General features: G+C 42.5%; 1 protein-coding gene across 2 annotated transcripts in view; it reads right to left on the reverse strand.

Annotated features, from left to right (window-relative positions):
• LOC145357540 (NADPH--cytochrome P450 reductase-like) overlaps positions 1-5249 on the reverse strand; it is an 85072-nt gene extending 79823 nt beyond the window's left edge. The window contains exon 1 of one of the 2 annotated variants that reach the window (XM_080210994.1): positions 5153-5249. The gene's annotated coding sequence lies outside the window, so the exon portion shown is untranslated. Of the gene's footprint in view, positions 1-1565; positions 1657-5152 lie in introns of those variants that run through there. The other variant, XM_080210995.1, reaches the window with a different exon arrangement.
• Between the last annotated feature and the right edge of the window lie 2866 nt (positions 5250-8115).

Genomic DNA, 8115 nt, shown 5'->3' on the forward strand with positions numbered 1-8115 from the left:
GGGGTGACAGTTAGATGAGCCACTCTCATACTCCCTCTTTTTGCACCTCATTCTGATTTTAGATTTCCTCAATACATTCCATATTCAGCTTGGTTCTTTACCATTAAGGCAAAATTCGCCCTTCATCTGAACCTAACTTGTTAGACAATAATGCACCAAACATCATTAATAAGAGCCTTATTGCAACAGACAGAAGTTGATGAAAAAGATGAACCAAGAAAGCAAGTTGGGGTGATGGTTTCAGGTGAGTTTTGAGGTTAGGTGGAGGCCTGGCCAAGTCACCATGTGAAAGATGCTGCAGAACAGAGGCAGAATAAATCAACAGATTCAAGAGTTCAACCATATTGTCTTGGGTCTGGAAACCAGCAATTTTACTTCCTTGAACATTAAAGGACCAGGTAGATTTTGCAACACTTTTATCAGTGCTTGGTCATCGTTACTGATTCACCTTATGAACTCACCTGATGAAGGAGCTGTGCTCTGAAAACTCGTGCTACCAAATAAACCTGTTCAACTTTAACCTGGTGTTGTGAGGCTTCTTACTGTGCCTTCCCCAGACCAACACCAGCATCTCCATATCATTGTTACTGATGATACTCCAAGTTCAACTGATCGAATTTAAATCTCTCAATTTATGCACTGCGGCATGAACTCACGTCTGCAAATCTTTAGCCTCGGCCTCTGGATTACTAACCCAAGACCATACCCCCTTATTAATCAGATTGTGAAAAATATGGCTTCAGCGTTGGCCAGTGTATCAATCACATCCCAGAAAACAGAATACTAGCAACAAACAAAATATCCAGCATATTGTAATGTAGGCATTTGATTACTGGATTAGACTTTCATAGCTTGCAAGCTCCAAATCCACCTGGCAATGCAAAAGTTGAGAAGACTGTGAAACTGTCAGATTTTTGTACACTGGATTAATAAATGTCTGTTAGAAAAGAAAACCTGCCCTCCTTACCCATAAGTTTCTAGTCCCACGATAAACTAGTTAATTCCTAACTATCCCGTGAAGTTTAGCGTGCCATTCAGTCAAGGCAACCAAGGATGGGCAATAAATCGTGACCTTGTCAGAAACGATTACATCCTGGAAGATGTTATTTAATTAAAAAGGTACAAATAGACGTGCTTTAACTGCTCTATTATGGATATTAATGCTCTAACTGAGCTTTGAGGGGAAGCAGACTGTGGAGGCAAGCACATTGAACTAGAGGTGAGTGAATACTGAAGCCAAATAAAAAAAAAATCTCTTTACGAATGCTACCCAAGTGGGGAGTAGACAGTGGTCGGCAAGGGCTGTGAATGACAGCATTGATTCATTTATCGATCACTATCAAAAGTACAATGGCAGTACAATACTTCTGTAGTATCTGATTGATCTCATTTAAATACTTGGATCAGATGAGGGTCCAAACAGATTGTAAAAAATAAATATTTATTTAATAATAGACATGCGTGATAACCATTATTAGTACAACAGATCATGTGCATTAAAGTCACATTTTGCTTAGGTGGTAAGAATATTCATACAAAACTATTTATATCTTTAAAAAACTCACCCCTCTGAAAAGAAAGTACCAGTTCGTATAAAACTATCCCTTTTACAATTCCCGATATTTTCAAAACAGCAGGGCCAACTAACGTTTTGTATATAACCTGGTGAAACAAATTCAAGCAAAATTGCCTTGAAAAACAGTTACCTGTTATTAGTCTTTCAGAGATATGCAAGCACTGACCTTTCTCAATCCTAATCTATAATGACCATAAGGACAAAACTTTCTACTGAAGACAAATCAAACACTCCTACTTCATTCAGAGGAGCTCAGTGCTTTTTTTCAATATACAGTCCCTCCACTTACACCACCTATGCTTAACAAATACATTGCATCTGATCACGTAACACTAACATTTATCAATAGCACAGGGTAAATTACAAAGGCACACTTGAAATGAATTCAGGTAGTACAAGTCTTCACACCTCATAATTCCTTATATTTACCAATTTATGTATCACTTCACAACACATATATTCTAAGTTACAATAGCCAGGCTGAAAGTGTAAACAGGAGCAGATATCCTGAACCTATTTAATCCAGGCTGCAATAGGGTGCATGGGGATGAAGCAAAAGTCATGATGTGGCTATGCCGGCGCTGGACTGGGGTAAACACAGTAAAAAGTCTGACGACACCAGGTTTAAGTCCAACCGACTTATTTGATAGTATTTGCTGTTCTGAGTTTACTATCAAATAAATCAGTTGGACATAAACCTGGTGTTGTCAGGCTTTTTACAATGAAGGAAAATACAGTGTTTTAAGTTTGCTAGGTTTAAAATTACACACAGGAACTGGCCATTAGCTAACTAATCTGTGCTGCAGCCATATAAATCTCCTCCTGTTTCATAGAACATAACAGTGCAGAACAGGCCCTTCGGCCCACGATGTTGCGCCGACCAATTAAAAAACAATGACCCACTAACCTAAACCAATCCCTTGAGGGGGCATGGCTTTAAATTAAGGGGGGGTAGTTATAGGACGAATGTCAGGGGTAGGTTCTTTACCCAGAGGGTGGTGAGGGATTGGAATGCCCTGCCTGCTGCGGTTGTAAATGCGCCTAGTTTGGGGGCGTTTGTCTTATCTCAGCACTTTTCCTATGCCTCCTGCTCTTATGTACTGTTCTAGTTTCTTGTTGAAAGCATCCATGTCTCAATTGCGTCCTGCAGTCGCAACTTCCACGTTTGAACCATGTTAAGGGGTGATCTTTTTGAGGTGGTCAAAATTATCAAAAGAAACAGATCAAAATGGTAGAGAAATCATTTTCTCTGGTCAACAAATCCAGAAGTGCAACGTGACAATTGGAGACAAGTGGTTCAGGAATGATATCAGAGAGCACTTCTTTACATGACAAGTCATCGATCAGGACTTGAATGGCTGAATGACCTACTACAGTCCACGTGCTTTGCTGTTGGCACAAACACAAGTCACTGATCGGTCATTAAAAATAAAGAAACTCCTATTCATTAGAAAGGAATCACAAGAAGCTTTGAGTATAGGAGCCCTTCTGCCCCTCTTTTCTATCCCAGCCAAAATATGCACCATCCAGCATAATCCCATTTTCTAGCTTTTGATCTGTAGTCCTGAAGGCTACAGCACTTTAGGTGCACATCCAGACACCTTTCAAATCCACCTAACCTATATATCTTTGGATGCTGGGAGAAAACCGGAGCACACAGAGGAAACCCACACAGACATGGGGAGAATGTATAAACTCTACCCAGACAGTCAGGCATGGTCAGAATCAAACCCAGGTTCCTGGTGCAGTGAAGCAGCAGCGCTAACTATTGTGCCAATGTGCCATCCTACAACCTCTACACCCCTCAGTATTCTCTCAGCATGTTATTTCTTTGTCTTGCTTGACCTCCCAAATGCATTAGCTCACATTTCTTCAGGGTGAATGCCATTTGCCACTTTTCTGCCCACCTGATAGGTCCACAGGTATCCTCTTCCAATCAACAACTTTCCTCCTGACCATCACCCATCCAGCCAATTTTTGTGTCATCTGCAAACTCCTCAATGATTCCCACTACATTTATATCCAAATTATTAACATGTACCACAAAACAGGAAACCCAGTACTGAGCCCTGAGGTGCCCCCACTGAAAACAGCCTTCAAGTCACAAAAACACCCGTCAACAATTACCATTTGTTTCCTGCCACTGTGCCAATTTTGTATCCAGATTACTACATTCCCCATAGGCTTTTTTTTAATATATAAAGTCTGCTATGTGGGATCTTGTCAAAGGCCTTGGTAAAATCCACACAGGCCACATCAACTGCACAACCCTGTTTGTCATAGAATAGAATCATAGAATCCATACAGTACAGAAGGATGCCATTCGGCCCATCAAGTGTTAGACAAACACAGTATAAAATAGATACAAACATGCCTGACTGGAACCTGGACATATCAATCTCCTCCAACAGTCCTTCAAACAGGTTGGGGCCTGGGACATAATGTTAACAAGCAAGCATCATAACTTAAGGGTCTATTCAAAGTGATCCACTCTGCCTTCTACCCTGAGTAATCTGATCAATCAGGCAGATGCAACCCATATTCCATTTCTCACTAAAGATTCTTGCTCATTTGTTTAACTTATGCATAGTTGGAAGGTTTATAAAGCCTGACTGGTAGATAAATCCTAACTGAGACCACCAAGCTCTTTTTAGCATCTACAATGAGAGAGTAGTGCAGATCACAGAAACTGAAGTTTCATACTGCACGTCTAAGCAGTTTGGAAAGGGCTTATGACACAAAATAAGTCCTAAGGTCAAATGGAATGCAATCATGGTTTGGCCAAGGAAGTTGACAGGTTGCCAGATGCTTCCTGACTCTTGGTTTTGCAGATTTCAATTTCAGTAGAGGGGGTAGCAAACATTGGGTGGGGTGGGGTGGGGTGGGGTGGGGTGGCGGAGAAAACAATTAATACCTTCATGGGTAACCATGAACAAAACACTAACAGTGACACAGTTGTTAACACGCTGCTGCCTCACAGCACTAGGGACCCAGGTTCGACTCCCAACTTGGGTCACCATCTGTGTGGAGTTTGCACGTTCTCCCCATGTCTGCGTGGGTGCTCCGGTTTCCTCCCACAGGCCGAAAGACGTGTTGGTTAGGTGGATTGGCCAGGCTAACTTCTCCCTCAGTGTACCCGAACAGGCGCTGGAGTGTGGCGACGAGGGGATTTTTCACAGTAACTTCACTGCGGTGTTAATGCAAGCTTAATTGGTGACCACTAACAAATAAGTTTCAAGGTGACCAAAGACTTGAACAACAGTTGAGTGATCCTAACCTGGGTAATAGCGCAGGCTGGGAGCCACAAACTAATGCCAAGCAGTCTCCACTCTCCAAAAGGTTAGGATAGGGAATGTTCGGCTGGACACCAGCTCCCCCCTCCCAGACTGGAGGAGAAGAGCCCGGCGCTCGGACCCCGCGGACATCACAGTCTCACACTCCCCCCCCCCCCCCAACAGGACCGAGCAGCTCGAAAGCTTCCCCCCTCCCGCCTAATCCATCTTAACCGTCCCGTCCCCAAGCTGCTGCTGCTGAAGCGGCGGTAGCGTATAACTCAAAGAAGAAAGCGGTACTCACCGGGAAAAAGGTTCAAGCATCAATGGCGGCGGCGACAGCGGCTTCAGGCCAACAGACAGCTCGAGCCAAGCTCCACCACTCCGGGCATTGAGCGGGGGAGGCTAGTGATAATACACGCCGCTCACGTCAAACAAATCAGCACCTCCCTCATCAGGGTCATAGTCAATATATAATTATAAATGTTAATATTAAAAATCACGATGGTCCGATTTACATACGGTGCGCATTCTTTTAAATAAAAGGGGATAATATTATAAACCTCCCCTCTGTAAAATAATAGCACAGTCCACAGCTCTTCGCCCCGCCCATAAACCGAGGAATGAACTATTATTGGCAAAGGGAGATACAAAATAATTTAATAGTCTTAAACCGTATCAGTTAATGCATTCAAAAACAAATCTTAGCTTCACTTGTTTGAAAAAATACATTACTCTTTAAAGTAAAAAGGGTTTTGTGTAAAAGCTATTAGAATTCTATTTATAATAGTGACTGAATGTATTTACCCCCTCCCCTTCTCAGTCAGTGTGGTGCTGGCCGTATGGTGACGTAATGGGGCAGGTAGGCCAAGTGGTGCCAAGTTGAGACAAATTGCTGATTAATGGTGAATGTGTGTAGGGTTGGCTCTGGGCAGGACCAAAAGGCAAATATTTGCTGAATGGCCAACTCATAGATCTTGTACAGTTCAAATGTTTAATGTATGAGTTGACCACTCTTATCTTCGTTTCCTAGGAATCATGTCCGCAAAAAAGTTAAAAATTGTCACAAGTAGACATACATTAACACTGCAATGAAGGTATTGTGAAAATCCCCAAATCTCCATACTCTGGCACCTGATTGAGCACACTGAGGGACAATTGAGCATGGTCAACGCATTTAACCAGCATGTCTTTCAGACTGTGGGAGGAAACCCATGATGTGGAGATGCCAGTGTTGGACTGGGGTAAACACAATAAGAAGTCTCACAATGCCAGGTTAAAGTCCAACAGGTTTATTTGGTGGTAAACACCACTAGCTTTTGGGATTTCCACTCATCTGATGAAGGGGCAAACCCCAAAAGCTAGTGGCGTTTACTACCAAATAAACCTGTCGGACTTTAACCTGGTGTTGTGAGACTTCTTACAGAGGAAACCCACACAGGCGTGGGGAAAACATGCAAACTCCACACAGACAATGACCCAAGCTGAGAACTGAACCTGGTGCCTGGCCCTTTGAGGCAGCAGTGCTAACCACTGTGCTACCCAACACAATTTGGTGCGACTCTTGCTACTCGGCTCCACTCTTGTGGAAGCACCGAGGGAGTGTCGCTGTGCCTTGATATGTACAAATGTGTGCACCTTACAACAGGTCAATGGACTTGTGCTATTGTCTGCTAATCCAGAAAGTCAACTAATGTTCTGAGGCCCTGGGTTTGAATCCCACCACAGCAGATAGTGGAAATTTGAATTCAATAAAAAAAATCTGGAATTAAGAATCTACTGATGACCATGAAATCATTGTCAATTGTTGGAAAAACCCATCTGGTTCACTAATATCCTTTAGGGATGGAAATCTGCCATCCTCACCTGGTCTGGCCTACATGTGACTTCAGAGCCATAGCAATGTGGTTAACTCTCAACTGCCCTCAGGCAACTACGGATAGGCAATGAATGCTGACCAGCTAGCGATGCCCATGTTCGACAAATGAATTTTAAAAAAGGTGGAAGTTGGCAAAGCAGTTGTTTATTAGTGGTGTACAGACAATAGTTGAAATACTTTGGGCATCTCACAAGAGTCATCTAGCATGAAACAATGGTTCTAGAAATCTTGATGTTGGAAGAGATGATAGAGTGACCATATGGAGTGATAGCATCAGTGGGCATGAGTTTCACAAAAGCAGGGAGAAAGAGAGTGCAAACTCTACAGCAATTTGGTCTCCCTGAGATATCTGCACTATCATTTTTCATTTTGTTTCGCTACTCAATACATTAAGTTATTTCAGACTTGTTGACTTGGTGCCTTATTTTAGGCAGTTTAATTTTGGAGTAAATTAGATTAAATTTGATTTGAACATTGGACTGGTACTATCTGTGGCAGAATTCTTGGGTGTGTGTAACATTATAGTATAGGACCCCTCGGAATCTGCCTGCCTAAGTTCTGATCATTAGTTCATGCCTGGGAGACCATTAGGTATGGCTACACAGAGGCTCTAGGTTCACCAGAAAGGTCCTGCAATTAGTACAAGATATCCAGAGGTAGGAAGCTCTAAATTGTTACTTAAATTAACTGACATGCATTTGCAGTCCGAATGGATGCTTGGACATCGTCCTATTGGACTTTGTCTGATGGTACCCACCAGCCTGAACAATAGAAGATGTGTGTATTCAATGGAAATTGAATTCTGCACCCTTTCCCTTCCTTCTCTATGAACAGTATGCTTTATATAGTGCACAAGAAACAATACTTTTCACTGTGTACCAATACACGTGATAATAGTAAGTCAAATCAAACCAAAAGAAATGTCTGTCCTAAATGGGATTTCTTTTAGTGTTTTGTTGCTTTTATGAATAAGATAAAGACAAAATGGATTTAGTTGTTGGCACAGTTTATTTATAATGTTAATGTTGTTGTTTGACAAGCAGTGCGATGCACAGTCCTAATGCTAGGCATTAAGGAATTGTAGGACAAAGAGATGAGTATCTAAATGCTATCATTTCACTCACTGGAGAACTATTAAACTCTTGCTTATGTTATGCAAACATATTACTTACGGGGCGAAAAACTGCAGCAGGCGACGGTGCAGAGGGACCTCGGGGTCCTTGTGCATGAGTCGCAAAAACCCAGCCTGCAGGTGCAGCAGGTGGTCAGGAAGGCGAATGGGATGCTGGCCTTCATAGCGAGGGGGATTGAATATAAAAGTAGGGAGGTCTTGCTGCAGCTGTATAGGGCATTGGTGAGGCCGCAGCTGGAGTACTGTGTGCAGTTTT

Source organism: Carcharhinus amblyrhynchos, chromosome 23, assembly GCF_965287045.1.
Source record: "Carcharhinus amblyrhynchos chromosome 23, sCarAmb.v2.hapA, whole genome shotgun sequence".
Lineage (NCBI taxonomy): Eukaryota > Metazoa > Chordata > Chondrichthyes > Carcharhiniformes > Carcharhinidae > Carcharhinus > Carcharhinus amblyrhynchos.